This window comes from Sorex araneus, chromosome 7 (assembly GCF_027595985.1).
Source record: "Sorex araneus isolate mSorAra2 chromosome 7, mSorAra2.pri, whole genome shotgun sequence".
NCBI lineage: Eukaryota > Metazoa > Chordata > Mammalia > Eulipotyphla > Soricidae > Sorex > Sorex araneus.
In genome coordinates this window covers 52,529,634-52,556,061 of record NC_073308.1, presented here as the reverse complement: position 1 = coordinate 52,556,061, position 26,428 = coordinate 52,529,634, and positions in this window count along the sequence as shown.

The following is a 26,428-nucleotide window of genomic DNA, read 5'->3' as shown; positions in this document are numbered from 1 at the left end:
AAATGTTTTTCATAACACCATGACACAATCTCAAGATTATTCTCCAGTTTGATGTTTAGTGTTAAATCTTCCAAAAGCCTGGGCTGATAGTTACAGAGTGGAGTTATCTAATATCAATGGGATGGATGGACCTGAAGTAATGAGGGTCAAATGATGTAGGTCCACAGGGTTCTTAGTCTCAATTGATGACCCGATTCTTCTCTTTAGAGTTTTAGCCTTTTAGGACTGTCCTAACACTACCACAGACAGGATGAATAAAACAAAATAAATATATTTTTCATGATGCTGGAGGCTAAGAACTAGCTGCCTACTTGCTAAATCCCCACATGTTCTTTTGTGTGTGTGTGTGTGTATGTGTGTGTGTATAAAGAGAGAGCTTTATTTCCTTATAAAGCTAGTAAGCTATAATTTTTTTAAAGGTTAATTTTTTTTAAAAAAAGTCCTTCCTTTACAAAAGCTTTAATTATGTTCTAAAGACTCTATCTTCTAATAGTCACATTAGGGATTAGTATCCTAGAATATAAAATTTGAGCGGCATTATTTAGTTCATAGAACAAAATATATACTTGGCATTAACGTACTTGAGAGTTGGAACTATTTCACGTGAAACGAGGGAATAATGATGATCGTAAAGCTGCTATAGAGGCAGTAGGGATTTTTGGTCAAAATAAGAGTAAGATTATCTTTAAATATTCCTGCTGAGATGACGAATAAGAGACTACATGCTTAAATCTGGAATGCAGAAGAGTGAGTAGGGCCAAATTTAGTAGTTTAAGATCAACAGTTTACAAATATGTTTGATGCCATGAGATAACATACAGAGTAGAGTTAAATAAAAACTCAAATCGGGCCAACTCCGGAGCTATGCATCATACTTCGAGTTGAAGTATGAAATATAAGCCAAACTCACATATTTCAGAGTGAGGTATCTGTCAAAAGATGTTTATTTTTTGCTTTAAGCTTTTGACAAAAGATGAAAGTAAAATATTGCAGTAAGCTCAAAATATACAAAAACAGTTGGAGAGTTATTTTAGCTTCTTTTTTACAACAAAGAAAATAAAATAAAGAGTAGACCAATTCTTCATGTAAGTGAAAAATAGTAAGTGAACAATGACAGGAAACATTGTATTCACTAATACTTTTACTATCACTCCAACTCTCTCCTACTCTTCAAAAGATACAACTAAAACAAAGAGGTGGAAGCACTTAGAGTTCATCTGAACTGTGATTGTAAATGTTTGTATTTGAGATTTTTTAAAGACAGATGAATAAAACATAATTTGGAAGAAATGTTCTTTTGAGGAATTGGAGTGGGATTAGCAGTGAGGCCACTTCCAGGGGTGCTCAAAGCCTATTCCTGGCTCTATTCTCAGGGGTTATTTCTAACAGGGCTCAGAGGACTGTAAAAGGTGCCAGGAATCAAACTCAGGTCCACTACCTGCAATACAAGCACAAGACTCACTGTGCTGTTGCTCTGGACACAAGAACTGATCCGTGAACTGGTCAATTGTTGGAAACAAGCACCAATGTGTGGGGGGCAGAGGGTAGGTAAGATAGAGAAAGGACCAGGATGACGACAATAGCTGGAAATGATCACAGGGGACAAGTAATGAGTGTTAAAAATAGGTAAAAGGATTAAAGGATAAAGATAGCCTTTCAGTACCTGTACTGCAAATAATAGTGCCCAACAGGAAAGAGAGAGAGACAGAGAGAGCGAGCAAGCGAGAGAGAGAGAGAGAGAGAGAGAGAGAGAGAGAGAGAGAGAGAGAGAGAGAGAGAGAGAGAGAGAGAGGGAATGTGTGCCATAGAGGCAGCCTGTAGGTGTAGGGAGGTGGTGAAGGAGGGAACCAGGGGACTCTAGCACTAGGGAATGTACACTGTGGAAGAGGGATGGGTGTTGGAACACTGTATGACTGAATCCAAATTATGAACAGCTTTGTAAAGATCTATTTCACAATGATTTAATAATAAAATCTTAATAAATAAGTAAAGGTATACAAAAAGGATTGATTCTTTCTGAACACGAGTTAGTTAGATAAACATGAGTTAGATAGAGATAATAGATATAGATAGGTTGTTGTAAAGGGACAGGAAGGAGGGAGAGAGATGGAGCAAGGAAGGATGAAAGCAAACACAAGAAAATTGTATTATGGTAAAATTCTAAAACTACATGCTCATTAAAAGTCAAAGGGACAGGAGATATAGTATAGGCGTTAAAGCTCTTGCCTTGCACACTTCTGACCTCAGTTCTAGACCTGGTGTTGCATAAAGTCCTCCACGCTCTCTCAGAGTAATTCCTGAGCACAGTGCAAGGAGTAAGCTCTGAGCACAGCCAGAACTAGCTCAAAAATCCCAGTATAAAGATGATACCATCACCATGCTCATACATCTTCATGTTGGACTCTAACCAGGAACATCCAGTTTCACTGACATTTGAGCGATCATTTATTTGAGAAGCAAGATGACAAGTTGAGAAAGAACTTTATTCACCAATGTGCTGGCAGATTGGAAGATGGCATACTCACATCCTCAGAGTAACCATTTTGTCTGCATTATCACAAGGAGTGGAGGAAAATAAGAAAAGATCTATCTCATTTATCTGAGAAAAGGCAGCTTCTACAGAGTAGTTGTAAGTTACTTCCCTCCTGGGCAGATGTTCTCTGAAACATATTATTTTAAATGTAAACAAAAAATTTTTCCTAATAATTCAGCCCACTGAATTCTAGGCTTTTGAGGAAGGTCTGAAGAACTTCCTTTTACTACCGCCATTTTAAGTGCTCTACACAGAGTAATTTGGTTTTTTTGTATTTGCTTGTTTCCTTGTAAATTTTAAATCTAGCTCTTAAGTACTTTGACGCTATTTTCACTATGAGTAAATGTTGCTAGTCAAAATTAATGTTCATGTGTATGTTTATTAAGTTCTAATTGTATGTGCATAAAATATTTCTATAATATAGAAAGTGTCATCTTCTGCTGAGATGTTCTTAGCAGATGATTTAAAACAGCAAAGCCCCCAAATCATTGGGAAATATCTATAGACAATGTGAGAAACTAAAATTTGGACAGTTTTCTTATGTGTATTTATACAAAGTAGTACTGATTTGGTTAAATTGCTGAGAAATATGTAAAATAGAAAATTAGACTATAATATTTTGTACATTTATACATGTTGGGACATTTCAAAATGCTATCAAGTAAAACAAAAAATCTTACCAAGCATCCATGGGGATAATATTTTTAAGCAAATTTTACTATGTCTTGAATTTAAAAATTAGGGACATATTCCATGACTTATTTAACATGTATTTAATTGTAATCAGTATAACTTTTCCTAGTGCTATTGGTAAGATAAAGAAAGCTATAAAAGAAAATCTTAAAGGCATTTGTACTCAAATTATACCTAAAGCAATTAAGAGCAATACCAAAATCTTAAATAAAGGTGAAAACTCATACATATTGTTTTCTACAAAAATTAAGAGGCATTAGGCTATTTTTCTGGTTCTCTTCCTAACCAGCAAAGATCTCTGAACTGAAAATCAACATTTCTCAGATTCGTCAGAGAATCAAGGTCACAGAACAAACTATTTCCCCTAAAAACTGGAGATAGAGGAGAATGTAGAGAATCACAATTTACTAGAAGGTGAATCCTCTGGAGTCAGTCAATGGAGGAAGACTTAAAGTGTGATTGATGAATAGCCGGAGTCTCCATGTGAACTGACTTTAGAGTGAAAATTCATGGGTCAGTCTTACAGAGAGCCATACACTTTCTTGACATTATCTCCAATAAATGTACCTGGTTTACACTATAAAAAATCAGAAAAAAAAATCCCATCATGCTTCCAGCAAAGACTGAATAAAAGTAATATTTTCAAAACACATCTGCAGCATTATGTTCTACTCCATGCCTTTTTTTGGGGGGATAAGTAAGGTTTCTTAAAAAAAGGAAAAATAAATTGATTTAAGGAAAGGACAAATATGAAATTTCAACCTCTGGCTTCCTAAATCAAACAAATGTAGAAAAATATAAATGTGCAAAAAGTCTTCTTGAAGTCACTTTCCTAGGATTTCAGCCTAGAAGAGAAAAAAAAAGAAAATATTAGAGCGATTTCTTCTTTTTTTTAATTTAAATTTTCCGATGTTTATTTATTTATTTTTCCTTTTTTATATATTTTATTTAGACACTGTGGCTTGCAAAGTTGTTCATAGTAGATTTTTTTCCTTTGCTTTTTGTGTCACACCCGGCAATGCACAGAGGTCACTCCTGGCTCTGCACTCAGGAATTATCCCTGGCGGTGCTCAGGGAACTATATGGGATGCTGGGAATCGAACCCGGGTTGGCCTCATGCAAGGCAAACGCCCTATCCACTGTGCTATTGCTCCAGCCCCCATAATAGAATTATTTTATACAATCCCAGAACACTATTTTCATCACCAGTATCCCCAGTACCACTGCCATCCCCCAGCCTACCCTCTTGGCAGCAATATTACAAATTTATTTAATATTTCTTGGTCCAATAAAACTTAAAGAAAGGCCAATGGAATTGTCAGAAGACAAGTCAAAAGTCAATTTCCAATGATTAATTGATATATGTTTTTAGCCTATATAAGTAAGAACATTCAAATCATTTAATATAATACAGTAGACGACCTATCCTCATTTATATAACTAAGTTTTCAACTCTAGCATCTAAAATATATTGCATTGAATTTTATTTTACACTTAAACCTTATTTTGGTAATCATATGAAATTGAGTTGAGTTTGGTTGCCTACAAAAATGCTTCTCCCCCTTCTCAACTTTGTGTCTTGCCCTATTAGACATTGATTCTGAATAAAATGAGAAGGAACTAGTGATTGTGGCCCTGCACACATGCCCATACCTTACATATGTGAGGGAAGAAGGTCTTAGTTCAATTCCCTGGACCAACAAAGAGCCAAAGAGGGGTGGTAGAATTTTATACTTGAAGATGACCCCTAGGCAATCAAACTTCTCAAAAGGCAATAGTATACTAACATCTCATACTCGTACACACACAGGTTTGGAATCTGAAAGCAATGTGTGTGTATGGCGGGTGGGGCGGGGAGTAAAATCGAAAATGAATGAGGGAATGATACATGAAGAACAGAAACATATAAAACTTGAAATTCTATCATCAGAAAAATTTAAGTACAGAAATCTTACTAAATAGTAAAAAAAAAAATTTTCCAAATTGTTGGGGACTAGATAAAGAAGACAGACTGAATGGGTATTTTAAGGGAACTTTAAACATAAAATGCTGGCTTACAAAGGTGGAATGCTGCTTACCAGCTGTTGTCCTGTAACTTCTCTATCTCTACTTCCTATCCAAGAAAAATCTCCCCTTGACAAAGCTCATTACAAAGCTGTTTGTCCCAATACATTCAGGCCCTCAGATCTGTAACAGTCTAGCCTGGATAGATTTAAGATAGTTAGGCATCTGACCAAAAACGTTGTTCTTCTCTATCTGGTGAATACTGGTTCTAAACAATAAATATTGCTTGTGGAGGACAGTCTCAGTTACCATTGTACAAGGTCGTTGGTCACACCCAGAAACTGTCCCTGGCACTGTGTATTCCCATCAATGGCCAACATCCAGAGACTATAAAACCAAGTTCTCCGGAAGCCTAGTTCTCCCTCTCGGAGAACTTGGCAAGCTACCGAGCGTTTGGTGCCCCCATGGGAGAGTCTGGAAAGCTCCCCATGGCATATTCATATGCCAAAACCAGTAACAATGACAGATCGCATTCCCCTGACCCTGAAAGAGCCTGCAATGCAGCACCATTGGGAAGGACGAGTAAAGAGAGGCTTCTAAAATCTCAGGGCTAGGACTAATGCAGACGTCACTGAGACTGCTTGAGAAAGTCGACAATCAACTGGGTGATGATGATGATGATGATGATGATGATGATGATGATGATGATGATGATGATGATGATGATGATTAATTGTTATACATTTTCGACCTTTTGTAATTTAGTGAAGGACAACAATATACAACATTAGTGAGTGCCATACTCAATACTATAAGATGGGAAGTTTCTCCTATCCTTAAAAGAAGCCCATTTCAGTCTTCTTGCAAAACTGATTTCAAGGCTATGAATTCCCTGAGCTCAATAGAGTTTCTTCAAGTCTGAATGCTAATCTATCTGGATAGAATATTCTTGCTGAGGTGTTCAGTTTTTTGGGATTTTGTACTATATATTTCCGTATTCCTCTGACTTACAGAGTCTCATTTGATAGATCTGCTGTATATATTACAGACTTTCTTTGTATGTATGTTTCTTGTATAATATTCCTGCTTTCAATATTCTGTCTCTATCTTTAGATTTTTGTCATGCTGAGTGTAATATTTCTTGGGGTTTTTCCTAAGTGGGTCTATCTTCACTGAGACCCTTCTTGCCTCATGGATTTTGGTGCCTGTTACACTCAACTCTGAGAAGAAATAGATTTCTTCAACTGTTGTTTCTTCCCATTTGCTTTCCTATTCTACAGGAATTCCACAGATTCATATTCTGTTCCTCTTGAACTCACCCCACAGCTCTCTAGTATGCTGTTCATTCTTTTTAGATTATTTCTACTGTTTCCTAGCAGTTTCTTTCTTCTCTTAACTAAAAGCGCTCCTCTCCTCCCTGCCTCATTCCTCATAGACTAATAGGAAGAATAACTGTGAGCAACATGTAAATTGCTGAGTAGATCCATTGCAAATTTCTCTGTAAGCCATCATAAGCCACTTGCTTCAGGAGCTATGATTGGGTCCTTATATCTTATTGATCTTCTCAACTTGAAGGTACTCAATCTTTTTTATCAGCTTCTGTTATTTTGTTGTTCAGATCTTCTATTGACTTTATATATATACTGTCAGAGTCTTCTGCCCCATGCTTGGCTGTCTTTACCGGGGCCCAAGGAGAGTGTGTTGAGTTTCCCTCTCCACCCCAAGCAGAGCCCTGGCAGCTGAAGACCTCTGGATCCCAGCCAAAACCATGCTAAAAGCCACTCTCTACACACTTGGATGAGCCTCATGCATGAAGGAACGAGCAGAGGAACCCAGTTTTGTGGGATCTGGGGCTGAGATCTCCAAACCTGCTCATATCGGGACTGTGTCTCCTCCACTCAGATCCCACATTTTCCAGTAGCTTGGTTACCACACCCACAAACTGCCCCTAATGCTGTATAAGCTTATCAACGGCCAAGATCCAGAGACTATAAAACAAAGCTCCTGGAAGCATTGGTGGCTGAGTCACTTCTTTTTGTTTAGTTCTCCCTCTCGGAGAACCAAGCAAGCTACCAAGAATAGTCTGCCTCCATGGCAGAGCCTGGCAAGCTCCTTGTGGCATATTTGATATGCCAAAGACAGTAATAATGATGGGTCTCATTCCCCTGACCCTGAAAGAGCCTCCAATGTGTCACTGTTGAGAAGGAAGAGAAAATAGAGAAATAGAGGCTGATAAAATCTCAGGGCTAGGATGAATGAAGACGTTACTGGTGCCTGCTTGAGCAAAATGATGAACAATGGGATGACAGTGATACATTGGTATATTACTACCTTGTTCTTCATTTCTGTCATTTCTGACTCTGATAGCTTTTTCATTTTGACTGTATTACTTGTGCTTTGCTGACTACCTGTGCTAGCATTTGTTTAAACTTATTGAACATCCTCATCCAAGTGTCATTAAAGACAGTGAGGACTTACTGGTATTGTTTATGTCTTCAGTGGTATTGGGCAGAGTAGTTTTCTATGTATTTTCCGAATTGTTCTTCTAGTGTTCTTGTTTTGACTAGGGTGAGTTTTTGCAATTAAGCCCCCAGGAAGGTAGTGAGGGATTACTTAGAGGAGCTCCTATCCTTGCTGCCTTATTCCTCACAGACTCAGAGGAAGAATAATTGTGAGCAAGAAGTGATTTGCTGAGTAGATCAATTGCAAAGTTTGCATAAGCTGTAACAAGCCTCTTGCTTTAGAAGCTGTGGTTAGGTCCTTAATGACACAAGTTGGGTGTGGAGGCTGCTGAGACCCATCTGGGAGAGAGGGGCTCTGTTTCCTGTTCAGAATATGCCCAGTGATATCAGCCAGAGGCAATCTGCACCTAGGATGGCGAAGCAGCAGGCACAAGGCCAGGAAGGAGATGTGGTGTGGGCCCTAAATCTAATATTGGGAATAGTTTATTATGCAAATTTATGTAAAGTAATAATGGTTTTATAACATTTCTGAAAAATATCATTATCACTATCACTATCATCCCGTTGATCATCTATCTGCTCGAGCAGGACCAGTAATGTCTCCATTTGTCCTAGCCCTGAGATTTTAGCAGCCTCTCTCTACTCATTCTTCCCAATGGTGCTGCATTAGAGACTTTTTCAGGGTCAGGAGAATGAGGCCCATCATTGTTACTGTATTTGGCATATAAATATGCCACGGGGAGCTTGCCAGGCTCTCCTACTGAAAAATATATAAAGTAGAAAATTAGATTACAACATTTTATACATTTAATTCCTGCTGGGGCATTTCAAAATGTTATCAAGTACAACAACAATAAAAAACACTCAACAAATAGCTGTGTATTAATATATTCTTTTTTACCAAATTTTAGGGTTGGAGTGATAGCACAGTGGGTAGGCGCTTGCCTTGCACACAGTCAACCCGGTTCAATTCCTCCTCCCCTCTCGGAGAGCCCAACAAGCTACTGAGAGTATATAGCCTGCACAGCAGAGCCTGGCAAGCTACCTGTGGCATATTCAACACGCCAAAAAACAGTAACAACAAGTCTCACAATGGAGACGTTACTGGTGCCCGCTCGAGCAAATTGATGAAGAATGGGATGACACTGACAGTGACAGTGACCAAATTTTATCATGTCTTTAATTTTGAAATTCAGGGGTATATTTCCTGATTTATTTAATACATGTAATTCAATTGCAATCAGTATAACTTTCCCCAGAGCTTTTGGTAAGATAAAGAAAACTTTAAAGGAAAATCTTAAAGAAATTTCATAAAAATAATAGAAAACACTTCTCTATTGTAATAGCTTTCTCTACAGGACTTCAGAATAATTATAGCGAATTACAGTTTTGAGACTTGGAAGACATTGACTCTTTTTAAGCATGAAAATCCAAATTAGCAATATAACGAATAAGAGAGAGACTATCTAAACCAGTGGTTTTCAACCTTTTTATATCTGTGAGCTGGCAGTGATTTTTGGACTAGCAGAAGAAAACTACTGAGAGCTAAGTGGCAATAACTTTTCCATAGCCCAGTAGGAAATGACTGATCAGTAGCAGTTTGTGGATTGGCTGTTGAAAATTCACTGATCTAAATCTTTCCTACAGGCATTAAAAGACTAGTAAAGGTACTAAAAGCATCACTTGTCTTCAGCCCTAGCACTCAACCACCAACCAGGGTTGCTAAGTACACTTAGGAGTGACATGGGTCCTTTGAGCGCTGCTAGGATCCTGCCAAATCTAAAATGGCTAATGAAGGAATATTAGAAACAATTCTGTTTATACACGTCTGATAAGTATATAGAATGGACCAATTCCTTGAAAGCTAGAGCTTTCTAAACTCACACAGAGGCAATTTATATAAGCATATGCTACTAAAGAGATTTAATCAATAATTAATTACCTTCCTAAGTGAAATGCTACCCTTAGATGTTTCACTATTGGATTCTACCATTTAAAAGATAATTTAGATGTATTATCTACAGGGGGTTCTAGAAATAGAAACAGATGGAATACCCCTTAACTCATTCTAAGATTGTGAATTACCTTATTGTATTAAAAAAAGACATGATAAGAAAGGAAAACTTCAATCAGTATCTCTCATTAACAACAACAAACAAATTATTGTCAACAAAGTACCAACACATATATTCTGACAAGGTACAAAAATAATTATAAATAATGACTGTACTATTTTTTCAAACTGTACAAGAGTTATGAAATATTTAAAGTGAATTAATGCAAACTGTCACATGAGTAGAGTGAAATAGAAAAATATACATGCTTATAACAACTAATTCATAAATTTTTTTGAATAAATAAAAAAATCAAAGTTCTATTCATGCTAAAAATATAAAGTGATAGGGGCTAAAGCAATAGTACAACGAAGGTGTTGCCTTGCAAGCAGCTGACCTGAATTAAAGCCCCAGAATCCCATATGTCCCCTGAGCACCATCAGAGTAATTCCTGTTTGCAGAGCCAGGAGTGACCTCTGAGTATCACCACATGTTACCCAAAAAGCCAAAAAAATAAAAATAATAAAGATAATAGCATATCATATTGTGCTTTGTGGTTAAACATGAAACATTCTCTTCAAAAATTTCAGAATAAGAAAATATTTCTCTGGAAGTCATAAATAGACAATTATGGCAGTATTCAAAAATTAATGTATATTAGTTAAAAAAGACATAAATTTGTGAAACTATTAAAAGAACTATATCAAGATTACAGAATACAATATTAATATACTAAAGTCAATTTATTTTATGTATAACAGCAGTGGATAATTTGCTTTGAAAAAACATAAAGCCACCTTTATAAACATCAACAAAAGGCAAATACTTAGGAATAGACTGACATGTAGATTAATGATTGATAAACCTAGATACTAAGTGTTTAATCATATGACAGAACAATTTTTATCATAAAACTAACACTGGACATATAAAATAAATGTAGAGCGATTCCATGGTCAGAACAGAGTAAAGACTATACTTTAACATAGCAGTATTACCAAATTTGCATATAAATTTAATACAAAATAAACCCCAACAAGTATTTTGCATATTTTAAAAGACCAATCTAAAGGATTACTTACATGGAAATTAAGAACCAAAATAACCAACCAACACAGAAAGGACCCATATGAAATCCAGATCCATCCCAGCAGGAGTAACATCTGAAGGCAAAGCCAGAAGAAATCCCTGAGCATTGTTAGCTACAGCTATTTCTCCTCCCCTCATCATAAAAAGAGAGAAAGAATGACATTGAAAAAGAAAAACACAATTTGAGAACTGATACTTCACTTATTCATAGATTGTTATTATACTGTAATAGTCATGGGGAAATTTGGCAATGATAATAGAGCAAACAGAAATAATAATCGAACAAAAGAGTGACTGAAGAATTATACACAGTTATAGTACATTTTCAGAAGTTTAGTTTTTTTTAAGAAAATAAATAAAACTCAATAAGAAAGAGATAGATATTTGGGGAAAAAAGAATATAGACATAAACTTTACACTCTTCACAAAAAACCTCAAAATATATTACAGACCTATAATTTAAAAGCAAAGTTATAAAAATGTAGAAAAATATTAAAAAAATCTGGATAATGTTTGGTTTCAGCTAAAAAATTTCGATGCAACAACCAAAGCACTAAATATAACACTGTAGCACTGTAGCACTGTTGTCCCGTTGTTCATCAATTTGCTCCAGCGGGCACCAGTAACTTCTCCATTGTGAGACTTGTTGTTACTGTTTTTAGAATACGAATACACCACGGGTAGCTTGCCAGGCTCTGCCGTGTGGGCAGGGTACTCTCAGTAGCTTGCCAGACTCTCCGAGAGGGGCGGAAGAATCAAACCCAGGTCTGCTTTGTGCAGGGCAAACGCCCTACCCACTGTGCTATTGCTCCACCCAAAGCACCAAATATGAAAAATAAAACAATTAGTTCTGTTTCTTATCTGAGCCAAACATTTAAGGTAATGCAAATATATGCCATATCTGGGACAAAATATTTATAAGCATGTAGGTGAAAGAGCACTCCATTTGGGCCGGAGCGATAGCAAAGCGGGTAGGGCGTTTGCCTTGCACGCGGCCGACCCGGGTTCGATCCCCGGCATCCCATATGGTCCCCCAAGCACCGCCAGGAGTAATTCCTGAGTGCAAAGCCAGGAGTAACCCCTGAGCATCGCTGGGTGTGACCCAAAAAGCAAAAAAAAAAAAAAGAAAGAGCACTCCATTCAAAATGTAGAACAACTTAATAATAACACAAAATGTTCTGAATAGGCAGCTGACGAAAAAGGTGTTTAAGTAGATAACAAACATAAAACAGTTCTACAGATCATTTGTCAATTAAAAACTTCATATTAAAACAATATTGAGTGTTATATTATCCTTTGGAGTGAACCCAATTCGAGGGATTGACAACACCAAACAGTTAAATATATAGACTTCTATACATTTAGAATTTCCACCAATCATAATATTGGTGGGCCAAAAACCAATGCAATAGTAGTTGGCAGTTTACAAAAAACAATGAACATACTCTTAGCACAACAATCTGGCAATCATATCCTACATATTTGCAGAAATAAGGTTTGTATCTAGGTCCAACATGTTATGTACAAACAATTCTATAGTATCTTTATTAACCCTTACTCAATATAAGCTAGAAAATGAGCCCTATATAGGAATATGTATTAGCAAACTTTGGTGTACCTGTATGTTAGAGTGCTACTCCGAAAATTGAAAAATAAACTCTTTATCCATGAAATACATGACGATAATTACTTTCTTCTGTCTTTGGACCACAGTTGGAGGTGCTGAGTGCTTACTCCTGACTCTGCACTCAGGGATCACTTCTGGGTGGTGGAAGGAGAGAGGTGTGGAGGTGAAAGGTGCCACTGACAGAACACAGGGATGCCAGCTGCAAGGCTTACTTGTTGTACTACCTTTCTGCACCAATGGACAAATCTTAGTTATGTAATCCTAAAATCATTGTATCACTGTCATCCCCTTGTTCATTGATTTGCTTGAGTGGGCACCTGTAACGTCTCCATTGTGAGACTTGTTACTGTTTTTGGCATTTTGAATACGCCACAGAGAGCTTGTCTGGCTTGGCCATGTGGGAGGGATACTCTCAGTAGCTTGCCGGGATGTCCGAGAGGAACGGAGGAATCAAACTCCGGTCAGCTGCATGCAAGGCAAACACCCTACCCGCTGTGCTATAACAATTTAAAAAGATACACTACAGCAGACTTATGTTTCATGATATTCTGTAAAAGATAAAACACAAAGATCAGTAGATTTGATTCCAGAGAATTTAGGAGGGAATAGGATAAAATGTGAAATATGGAAGAAATTTGGGTAGTAATCTCATAATTAAAAGTTCAAAATTGATGTGTAAAAGTATATTATGTTATATATTTTATAAATCCTATAAAATTGCATGACACAAAATAGAAATTCTAGTGTGCAAATCAATACTTTTATAGAAATAATATGAAAATAGTAATTTGTTAGATAACACATGTATTCCATTAGTATAAGATGACAAGACAAAAAAAAAAAAACTGTGGAAGTTAGTCCCCTGAGAACTGTCAGTAGTGGCCCCTGAGCACAGAACCAAGAGTTAGTCTTGAGCACTTCCAGGTGTGATCCTGGCCTTCTAAAAATGTGAGAATTATGCAGAGCCAGGAGTGTCCCCTATACATCTCCGGGTGGGACCCAAAAAGCAAAAAAAAAAAAAAAGGGGGGGGGCTGGTGTGATAGCACAGAGGGTAGGGCGTTTGCCTTGCACGGGGCCAACCCGGGTTCGATTCCCAGCATCCCATATGGTCCCTGAGCACCACTGGGGGTAATTCCAGAGTACAGAGCAGGGAGTGTCCCTGGTGCATCGCCAGGGGTGACCCAAAAAGCAAAAAAAAAATAAATAAAATAAAAACACCAAAAAACTGAAAGTGTGAGAATTTATTTCTATAATGTTTATTTACCATTTTTCCAGTTAACTTAAAAAGTTATAAAATAAAATCATTTTCCAGGATGATGAGGTAATTTTCAAATATTTCAAAAGTGATTTCTATATTAGTTTAATATTTTTAAATGTTGCAAACTTCATAGCAAAATTATGGAGAAAATAACATTTTATTATGTTCCAAATAGAACAAAGTGCAAAGTCTTATGACATAACATAAAAATAATTTATTGTGTACAATAGTTATGAATATTGGACAGATAAAGATTCACAAAAGCTCAATATAAGAGATGAGAAAATTTTTATTTAATAACATGTAGCATATAAGTACTTGTATCTTATGTTTGCTAGTCACATCAAAATGTTTTATCATCTATATTTATGTTAGGTATTTTATGAAGTATATAAGTCACATTTTGTTACGTTCATGAAAATAATTTGAAATTCATTGCTTTGTATCACTATATGATTCAGGCATATACACTATTTACAAGTTTGTACTAATATTCTGTGAACACTCTGTTAGAAATGTGAACCTAGGTTCAATTACTTTGATATTAATTGACTAATTCAATTTTGACAGCAATTTCTTTGGAAAGATGCCATTGGACTTGAGAAGACTCAATGCAATAAAGGCTTCCTATTTACATATTTTATTCTTCTCTGTAAGCTCTGGGTGTCCCGTTTTCCATCAGAGTCTATCTCTGTTTAAATATCTTTAGCTAGCTAAAAATTAGCTTGCACTAATATTTAATAAAGCATTTAATAAAGCATTGATTTATAACAAACTTACGTAATCTTATATCATACAGCTCATTTCTTATGGCTGATTTTGCCTTGCACACGGCCAACCCAGGTTCGATTCCTCTGTCCGTCTCGGAGAGACTGACAAGCTACCGAGAGTATCCTGCCAGCACAGCAGAGCCGGGCAAGCTACCCCTAATATGCCAAAAACAGTAACAAGTCTCACAGTGGAGACGTTACTGGTGCTTGAGCAAATAGATGAACAACAGGACAAGAGTCCTACAGTGCTACAGATCATATGAAAAGCAAATCTATTTGCAGTTTTGATTGTGATTTGCTCTGTATTTGAGTTTGGAGCTCATGTTTGAGGCCAACATTGATATGCTTTCTCCAAGTATCATCGGAATGGAAATTCCTTCTTGTAATAATTATTAAGACCAATTATTCATCCGTAACTTTAGATTTCTAGACTGTCCCTTCTTATAGAGTTACTAGGAACTGTCCAAACCCAAATTTAAATGTCAAGAATTTAATATAAATTTTAATATGTATTATGTCATGTATATATAAGGTATTATGCATTTCATTCAAATATAAACAAATATAAAGATAATTGCACATGCCTCATTTAAACATCTTTATATTTTAGAAGAGATCCCAGTTCTTCAAAGAGTGATTTTTCACACCAAACAGATATGAGATTTTTTGCTATCTCTTGGAGTCCATGTTATCCAAAGATGTCACATGTACATAATTTCTGGTGGGTGAAGGGAAGCACAGCTGGTAGCTACTATCAAAGCTCAAATCCACATCTGTTGTGTTATTGTTGAAAGAATTTTTCACTAATTTATGCGATGAAACATCTTTACCTATCACCTCTCCTCAAAAAAGTACAAGAATTTTCCTAAAACACATCTGGACTTTGCTAAAAAGAGACTTTCCCTTTTTTTACAAGGTGTTGTTTTCATTGGATTTCTGTGTAATTTGCTATCATTATATAATAGCTCACAGAAAATGAAGCTAATGTCATATGTGTTAATTAAATAATATTTTTGAAACATTTTGAGAAACATTCCTAGTTATTTTAATTACCTCAAACTTCCCAACCTATCTGAATATAGGAAGTTATGTATTTCCTACTTCAGAAAATTCTTTCGTTCCTTATTTCCATGCCTTTGCACAAGCTTGGTACTACATAAATCTCCGGCTTTCAAATATCACTTTAAAATATTTTCAGTAGTAAAATATAATATCAACTCTTTATAATCATATATGTTCAAAATGAAGGTTTTGATAAAATAAAAATCTTTTTTAATCTGTTATGTGATACAGTAATTGTAGTATTTATTCAATTTTAGGTATATTGACTGTTACAAAGTAAATGATTGAGTTAACATTGATCTAAGTTAGTCATTTTCTAGGTTCTTAGAATTTGCTATTTAATATTTATTGATTATATATGGCACAGTATCTATTTCAATTAGAATGCATTAAAGTAGTTATTATAAAATTGTGATGTACCATGAAAGGTTATTAAAGTAATTCATAAGATAATTATTTTCCATGATTAGGAATGTGTACTAAGATTATGAGTTTTTCAAATATGGAATAATATTTTTTTCAATAAAGTCCAAAATAAACATGGTGCATTTATACAATAACATGCTTGTGTAAAACTACTGATTGCTCTTAATGTATTTTACAAAATGTCCTCAAATATTTCCAAAGAGTCTAGTATTATTAGTTGTAAAGCTTATAACCTTTACAGCCCGAGTCTAGTGAAATAGAGGCTCAATTCTCAGCAAACCATTCATCCAATCACAAATAAACGCAGCATCCCTGTCTCAGTCACATTTTCAGTTATTCATGGTGAACATGAGTAAATAAATAAATGGCATTCTGCCAGTAACAGTTTCACACTGTGAGAGAATGATTATATGGAAATGAAAATATTTTCAAGCAGTACACCTAGTAGTCACCTTTGTGCATAGGAAAAGATGGCAGTAGATCAGGTAGTACACAGACTTTAACAAATGTGAGTGCTTTGACTCTTCATTTTTTTTTCTCCCTAAAAAAAAGTTGAAATATAAGTGAAGTAAACGATCTTGGAAGGAGGTTTAGGAAAAAATTCTTGGAGTCATCACACATGTCTGAGTTTTTGCCTGATGTCCTAACAGATGCATCTCCTTTAGGAGAAATACTGAATGAATCACTGTTAAAATTAACATACTCATAATCTAATATTAGCCATTATTTATTACTGAACATTTCTGGTATTTTACAATTGTTCTACAAACTGAGTTGTCATGATTTTAGTGTCAGAGATAGAAGACATGCCTGAGCTGAACAGCACGAATTTCATCTTATAAAGGTTATATCATTATTAGGTTAAATTTACAAGCTGAGACAGACCCTCGTCATCACTATGCAATTATTTCTCAAAGAAATAAATTATGTCCCTTACAGCAAATAAATTCATGAAATGTATACCTTCCTCTTAGAAGAAAAAGGGATTTTGTCTCTAGTGGAATTATTTGTATTTCAAGTAAAAGAAAGAAGTGAGAAAGAGCAATCATGGCAATGGTTTCTTTAATATTAAGCATTACTATTTTAATGATTATTCAGAAGTTGTTATTAGCTATCATTATGAAGAAATATTCATTCCAAAGCAAGTAGATAAAGTTATGGAATAGATTAATGTAGAACATATTCTTTTACTGTCTACTTTTTATCTTGCTTACTGTGGAACAACGCAAACTAGACAAGCTAATTGTTTTCTTCTATAGTTAGCAGGTAGTTATCGCTGAAAATATAACTACACACACCAAAAACAAATTGAGGATTGGCATGTGTCAATTTAGAACTATATAGGATTTAATATTTTCAGGAACTCCTGTCATTCAAATACTAATTGGACAAATAACCAATATTCAAATCAAAAACTACTCCTAAAAATGGGCACTGTTTAGCTATCTCCCCCAGAAGTGTCTCCGTCACAACCTCAAAAACTATTTCCCCAAATCATGGGATTTCATCTGCTGGGGGTGAGTAGGGAGCTTCTTGAAGACACTACATATTTTCTATCATCTGTTCTTAGAAGAGTGTAGCATAATACCTCTTACTCTATATGCAGGCCGGATTAATTTTTTCATAAGAACATTGAGGTATTACATGTACGTGCACCCAGGTACCCTTTTCCACAATAGTCACAACATAAACTCCATACTGACAGCCTTAGACTGATGATAACTGCTTTATAACCAACTTCACATTCAATAAGCTAACAAAAGTGGGGGGGCTCTGGATTTTGTATCATATGGCTGAAGTGACAACATTACACTGCAACCTGCATCCGCTGAGCAGGCTTCACTTATCCTAAAAACTTAAAAATTGTCAAGATTTCTTTCAAAGCACACTTGAAATACTAGCTGTGATATTTATGACCTCTGAAATATAAAAAGGTTGACCAAGGGTCATACCACTTCTTAGAGATAAATAGTGAACAATTTAGAAATCACTATTCAATTTTGGAGACAGCATTTTGACATGCCCCAGAGTACCCCCATTTACAACATTTCACTGTGACCAACTTCATGCTTTATTTTTTCCCATAACATGTACACATTGCATATTTTTCAATAGGTTACCCTTGGTCTCTGTTAACTCTAGTTTTCCAAGTGTTCAACTCTGTTACACAATATGATGGTTCTTGGTGATGGCTGAAAATGAGAGATGCTCAGTGATTCTGTAGACTACATAATGATAGAAATTTTAAGTTAGCCAGAAAGAAATATTGTTGTTACTGTGAGATAATAACAGGATGTTTTTATTATTCATCAGTACCTTGGAATAGAAAATAAGTTGTTAGCCTGAAAGTGTCATAAAAGATAGCAGGATCTATGCTGATTTGGTCGAGTAAAAACACAAGATAGGAAAACTACCTCCAAAGAAATTTAATACCTGTTATGTCCATAATAATATACTTCTATTATCCAAGATTCATGTATTTTCTGCAAAAGCTAAACAAGAAAAATAATGAGAAAAGTGATAAGAGATCATAGCACTCAGCATTTTAAATCCTTGTTAGTAACATTAATCTCTGAGTTCTACAGCCTGTGGCATTGCATGTAAAAATCTTCACTAAAGGCCCTCTTATCACAAGGAAAATATGTGGATTGTCTGACAGGTTCTAATTTGAGGTAATTTATATTACTATGTGAAAATGATAAAATGAGCACAGGTTGGGCTAAAAAAAAGTATGATACTTTTAAAAGATGTTCTTAAAAATTTATTTAAGAGCTGTAATTTACAAAGTTACTGATAGTTGCATTTCAGTCATACAGTAATTCAACACCAATCACACCAAAAGTGTCAACTTCCACCAGTGTTCCCAATTCTCTCAGAATCCCAACCCCCACTCCACCCGCCCCTGTCAGCTTGACAGGTAAATTCCACAATTACAGTGGTTGCCTCTTAGATCTCATGTTTTCAGTTCTGTTGACTCTGTGTTTTGGGTATACGGCTGTATCTCTCACTCACACCACTGATGTGACTGAAGCCCTGATGCGGGCTAACCCAGTGTCCTGCTTGTTTTCTTCTTCCCCTCTTGGTTTCTTCCGTTGTCTGTCACCTTTCTTTCTAAACAACGGGGTCAACAATGATCTGAGGGAAGCTGTATATATATATATATATATATATATATATATATATACACACAAACACACACACACATATATATACTCACATACATACACATTGTATATATACATTGAATGTATACAATTTTAATTATATGGCTTCACCTTAAAATATTGATTTTTCTCATGATTGTGTTTATCCACCTGTAGGAAGAATATAAAAACACTGCTCTCATGTTCTCAAACATTCTAAGGCTTGTTTGAACTTTTACTTATATTTATTATACTACTAATTTCACTGGTTGTGAAAGAGAGTCTCTTGCCCGCATGCCTGGCTGTCTTCCCTGGGGCCCCTCTGAGGGGATGGGCTCCAGCCTTTCTCTCCTCCCCCAGCAGAGCTCCCAGCAGCCAAAGAACACTGGAACCTAGCCACAGCCATGCTCGAGGACCCTCTTCACACATTCGGACAAGCCTCATGCATGAAGGTACTGCAGAAGAACACAGGTGTGTGTAATCCCATTAACGGCCAACATCCAGAGACTTAAAAGTAAGCTCCCAGAAGCGACATTTTATAACCTACTTCTCCCTTTGGGAGAAACTAGCAAGCTACTAAGTGTTTCCTGCCCACATGGGACAGCCTTGCAAGCTTCCCATGGTGTATTCATATGCTAAAGCCAGTAACAAGCTGGATCTCATTCCCCTGACCCTGAAAGAACCTCCAAAGCAGCATCCTTGGGAAGGCCGAGTGGAGAGAGGCTTCTAAAATCTCAGGGATAGGACGAATGGAGAGGTTACTGAGCCAGCTCAAGAAATAGACGATGAACAGGATTTCGTGATTCGTGATTCATGTGACTAATTTCACATCTTCTCAGTAAATTTAAAATTTTAAAATTTATTATTCATAGAAATAAACAATTTTAACAAAAAACAAAGGATATCTGACATGTATTCAAACATATTAAATTATTTACACCTAATGTGTATCTTGTTTACTTTGATCTGGGATTATGTTTCATGGTTAGATAAGGCTTAGATCTTGATTTATAATTTAAAAGTTGTTAAAAAAAAACAGGGGCTGGAGCAATAGCACAGAGAGTAGGGTGTTTGTCTTGCATACGGCGGACCTAGGTTCAATTCCCAGCATCCCATACGGTTCCCTGAAACTGCCAGGGGTAATTCCTGAGTGCAGAGCCAGGAGTAACCCCTGTGCAAAACTAATGTTGAAATCAAAGAGGAACAAATATAAAAATAACTATCTAAATACATTAAAAGAGAGCAGATCCCTAGACTGGTGAGATAGTTTAGAGCTTAAGGTACATTTTTTTTTTGCACTTTCGTTCAATTATCAGCACCATATATGGTCTCCTGAGCACTAATAGAAATTGTAGGATATCATTGATTTGTCCTTTCTCCCTTGCCACAGAGTTTGGGTTTATCTGGTAATAATCTCTAAACTATTCTAGACTATATTGGTATGTCCCGCTCCCCTTGCCACTAGGAGCTAAGGTATATCAGTCACACCCATCAAAGTGCTCCCAAGTCACTCCCACTCCTTTGTCTATATGTAATCACTTTTATGCTCCCTTCCCCAACTAGTTATTCAGCTCTTCCCCTAATTAAACTCTGTTAATTTGTAAGGTCAGACCTTGCTAGGACAGTGAACTCGTATTGTAAGTTAATATTGTCTTTCTCCTCTCATGTCTTTTGAATAGTTTACTTTAAAACAATATCCTTTTTGTATGGACAAAGAAAGACAGTTGTTAATATGCTTTGGTAACATGGGATTTAATTGGCTTCAAATATTATTCACTCCCAGGCATCTGCTTTCTCGACTTAAGCCTCAGCTGCCCTTATTTCCTAGCACCCCCAAAAGCAGGGTCCCGATGAGGGATGGGACGGGCCCAGGGCAAGCGGTGAGTTGTGTGCTACCCTGCCATTGAGATGGGCCTGGCCAAAGTGCCTAATGCTTAACTATATGTTAAGAGCTTGGTCATGGACATGTCATGTCATGATCCAAAAGCAATGATGAGACTAGGACCCTGCTAGGGATAGGAAAGTCTAATCTGGCCTGAGCACTGTAGTCTGAGATTGAGATGACCCCAGGAGAGCAATTCTATAAATTTAATGCATCTCTTGCTATGTCCATACAAAATGATTAATAATATAAATACTTATATGTTTAGTTGGACAAGAAGAGGAGAAACACACCCATGGGATTCCGCTCTTGGGCTGGTGTCCTGCTGAAAGAGTATCTGTCCTAGAAGAAGCATCCCCTAAGGGATAGAACTTTACCCCCTATTGACTGTAACCACACCTATGTTTAAGCCCCAACCCCTCATTCTTAGGGATTTAACTAGGCTGTAAGAGTGGGCTGGGGGTGAGTCCCAGGGTCAGTGCCAGGGCCAGTTTCAGGGCCAGTCCCAGTGCGAGTCCCAGAGCGAGATCTGGAGAAGCTAGACCAAGATCCAGATCCAGAGGAGAAGGAAAATGAAGTAGCATGAGGGAGGAAGAAGCAGGAGGAGAATCAGAGGCAAATGGAGATGGGAATGGAATAAATGGCAACTGAGACCAACAGCCTGCCTCTTTTCCTTCCTTCACCTGCCTCACCATGGACATTAGCCTCCCCGGGGTGGGGGAAGCGGCTGGAGACTACCAAACGCGGGTGGCGGGAGAGACAGCACCGCTGCCCTGTGCCCTGTGCCTGGTGCGGTGAGGTGCTCTCTCCTCCTCGCCCCTTCCTTTTTTTCTTTCTTGTGTTTTTACACAAGAAATAATCCCCAAGCACAAAATCAGAAGTAATCCTTGAACTCATTTGAGAGTAGCGCAACCCCCTAACACTCTCCTCCAATGGAAATATATCATTTTTCCCAATAAAAGAAAGTTCTTTCCATCTTAGAAATTATTTATTTTTCTTCTAAAAATATACAAAAGTAGCATTACTATCATACAAAATAGTTTGCATAAGATAAAAATGACTATCTAAAGCTCCAAATGGATATTATTAGGGTCAATTGTTTAAACAACTGTTGCCCAAACCATTCTGAATGGTAAGTAACAAGTCAGTATCAATAGAAGTTTCCAAGTATACATATTTTTATTTCTAATCTGCCTTATGCATATTGCTGCAGACACAGGTCTTTAGCTTCTTTTTTTCTAAATTTTGGAAATAAACTGCATTTTATTCCAATTAATTTTATCCTCTATACTTGAAAGGATATTATATTCATCTAGCTATGAATTATTCAGTTTATGTAGTATTTCTTATTTTTTAAAATTTTTAAACATTTAAATTATAACTTAATTATTTAAGTCTTTATTATAGAATAATAACTGAGTAGTATGATTTAACTCACAAGCCAAGGTGATGCTTATAATTTGAAATATTGTTATATTACACTCTTTTAGTGTGAATGGCTTGGAGACCAGAATACTTTCTATGAAATACAGCATTCAGGGGCTGGAGAGATAGCACAGTGGGTAGGGTGTTTGCCTTGCACGCGGCCGACCCATGTTCGATTCCCAGCATCCTATATGGTCCCCTGAGCACCGCCAGGAGTAATTCCTGAGTGCATGAGCCAGGAGTAAGCCCTGCACAACGCGGGTGTGACCCAAAAAGCAAAAAAAAAAAAAAAAAGGAAATTCAGCATTCAGCACATTCCCAATTCTAAATTTGGCTCCTAATTTCCTAATTATTTCAAAAGTTATTTTCAAGAAATGCTTATTATCAAATAATTATGCAATGTTTGATACATCTAATAAACGTATATCAGTTTTTCATAATATTAGTGTTTAAAAATTGTCTTTGGCACTTTGGAAAACCTATAGAAATAGATTGAAAAATTCTGAAGTTCTAGATTTCTGTACAACTCTAGAAAGTTGGTTCTTTTGAGGAAATATTGCTTTTAATTATTTTTGCTATCTCGGAGTTCTTACAATAAAAAATTTAATTCTATTATTTTTTCCTTCCTTTTTTCTCCCTTCATTCCTTTCTTTCTTCCTTCCTTTCTTCCGTCTTTCTTTCCTTGCTTCCTTCCTTTTTTTTTCAAAAACAGCTGTTATCTAAATCTTTTTCACTTTTAATGCAACTATAGAAAGTAAGATTAATTTATGTGAAAGTCCAACATAAGTCCTAGGATATTTTAAAAAGTCCTACACTTTCACCAACTAGTTAGTTCTCGATACTTTTGATAGACATGAATGAATGTTATATGAATATACTCTGAAACTAATAAGTATAATATTAGGTAATCATTATAATAACCAAGTTATGAATAATCAGACTAGGTACTGGGAAATATACATAAAATGATAAAACTTTATTACATGTGCTTTGGGCTAGAGCGATTACACAGTGAGTAAGGTGCTTGCCTTGCATGCGGCCGACCTGGGTTCGATTCCTCTACCCCTCTCAGAGAGCCCTGCAAGCTACTGAGAGTATCTAGCCCTCATGGCAGAGCCTGGCAAGCTATACGTGGTGTATTTGATATGCCAAAGCAGTAATAACAAGTCTCACAATGGAGACGTTACTGATGCCTACTCAAACAAATCGATAAGCAACAGGATGACATGTGCTTTAGAATAAACTATACTTAATGAAGATTTATTTAATAATGATGTTCCAATTAGTATACTAGTCTGCAACAACGAAAGAAGCCTCAATCTTGCTCATGGATACCAAACATAATAAAAAACACTCTCCCAAACATTTTCATCTGCTACAGGATAATGATAGTAACTTTCTATGTCATAAATATGCCCCTTTTACACCCCTTTACAATTTACCAAAGTCTAACATAATCTTAGAAATTGGGTAACTAAGTCAAAGAACTGAAGCATAAACCTGGCAAAAGAAGCCAGGAGCTTCTTCCCCAGCGGCATATGGAGCCATGGGACAGGCTAACTTGGTGGTTCCCCACTGCTGGGTCTCTGCCAAATTGCATTGAATTGAACTGAGAGTTGGTGGAGGACCACTGGAAGTGTCACAAGGTCCCCTGAAATTGCATGCAAGGACCTCTCCCCAAATAACAATTCACCCCCTTTAAATTGTGACTCTTCTTGAACTCCGTTTTCCCTGAGTACTATCCATTATTTTTGTTAGAACAGGAATTTGGCCTGGCTGAGGGCAATTCTCAAGAGCTGCTTCTATCTCTTTGCTCAGGATTCATACCTGGTGATGCTTAGGGAACCGTATGTAGAAACAGGGATTACACTGGTATTAGTTACATATTGAACAAGCACCTTTATTCCTGTACTCCCTGGCTACTTAATTTAATTATTAATTTCTTACTCTATTAACTACAGCCTTCAGAGTCTGGAGAAGTATTGTATCTGGAACTAATTTTCATTTTTCTATTTTATAATTTAAAATTGAATTGATTATTACAGTTACAGACTGAAAATTCTAGCTATGAAAACAAATTTCATTTAAAAACAGTGGTTGTTATATCCATCTGAGTAATATCTGTTCCATACAACTTAAATGATAAGCTTATGAAATTAAAAGTTAAGTTCTGGGGGACATATGGGGCACCATGGATCAAAACCTGGGTGAGGTGTGTGCTAGGCAGGAACCCTATATTCGCTATACTATCAATTAGGTCCTTATTCAGTTCTTTTATTCATTTATTTATTTTTTAGTTTTATCTGATGGAAGGGTTTGGCAGGGTGATACCATTTCACTAAAACTCTTCAGTGCCAACCTCGAGAACATCATGTGACAACTGGAATGGGAAGGAATGGGAGTGAAGATAGACGGTCGGCAACTACATCACCTCTGCTTCGCTGATAACATCTTTCTCATAACACTAAACATTAGCCAAGTGGCACAAATGCTGGCCGACTTCAACCTCGAGTGTGGAAAGGTCAGACTGCAGCTGAATCTCATCAAAACGATGTTTATGAAAAACAAACTAGTCCATTTGCTCTCAATGGAACAATGCTCTCAATGGAATGCAATCCGAATGCAGCAGCTATGTGTACCTGGGTTGAGAACTCAACATGAGGAATGACTTGGTGCCATGACTGCACAGGAAGAAGAGAGCATCGTGGAATGCCTTCAAGAGCGCCGAAGAAGAGGATAAGAGGATGAAGAACCTCTGGCTGTGGACACATCTTTTCGAGTATCATGTTTCACTCAAGTGAGAGAAGAAATCCGGAGTTCTGGATATCAGTTTACACACAAATCCCCAACTTTCCAAAAGTTTGCCTTGTACCACTTTGACCTATCGTCATTGAGTTTCCAAGGCAATTTTCCCTTTCGTGACAAAAGGCAGAAAGTTCTAGCAGCATATGGTATATATTTTGCTGCAGCTGTTCTGGGCAGAGTGCACACCCAGAAAGAAAGATGTTTGTTACCTCTGGCCCAGGAACTGATTTATACAGATAGTGTAGAGTTCATGTCTTTTCTGTTTTCGTGTATGTGAGTGTAATTTTAGGTTCTAATATGATTATGGATCTGAGAATAGAAAACATTTTCACAGAAATGGGAAATTGTCGACTATGCTATTTTCGTTTTGAACAGATTTCAAAGGAATGACCAATTTTAACATATAGATTTATCTGAAATATGTACACATATGATATATCATTTTAAAATGTTCCCATTAATAAGAAAATTGTTTTACGAGTGCACCTTGACAAAATTCTTTCCTTGATTTTAATTCCCATTATCTCAGGGAAAAGTAACTCTCATTATTATTAGAGTGCATTATTACAGTATCTTTGAACCTTATTATAAAAACTATTTCAAAAGTTTTAGAATAATTTTTAAATTTTTGTTAGATTTTTAGCAATACCCAGCTGTGATGAGGGTTTACTCCTGCCTATGTGCTCAGGGATCACTCATGGTTTTGCTCAAGGGACCATACACAGAGTTGGTGATTAAAACTCTGTTGGCCATGTGCAATGCAAGATCTTAACCACTGTACTAGTTCTTTGGCCTGTAAGACCTTATTTTTTAAGTATGAAACTAAGTTCATAAGAAACTATTTTATTCATTTTTTAATTTTTTAATTTTTAGTTTTTGGAGCTTTTTGGGTCACACCTGGCAATGCACAGGGGTTACTCCTAGCTCATGCACTCAGGAATTACTCCTGGTGGTGCTCCGGGGACCATATAGAATGCTGGGAATAGAATCCAGGTCAGTCAAGTGCAAGGCAAATGCCCTAACCGCTGTGCTATCACTCCAGCCTCAAGAAGCTATTTTAAATGATCAAAATTTAGTAAAACTGTAAAGAACATAGGTTCAGAAATTAGAACTCAGATTCTAAATTTGAGCTCTATATCAATTTCTTCCCCTATAGAAGTAGCTATAATAATAAACAATTTTAGAGTTGAACTA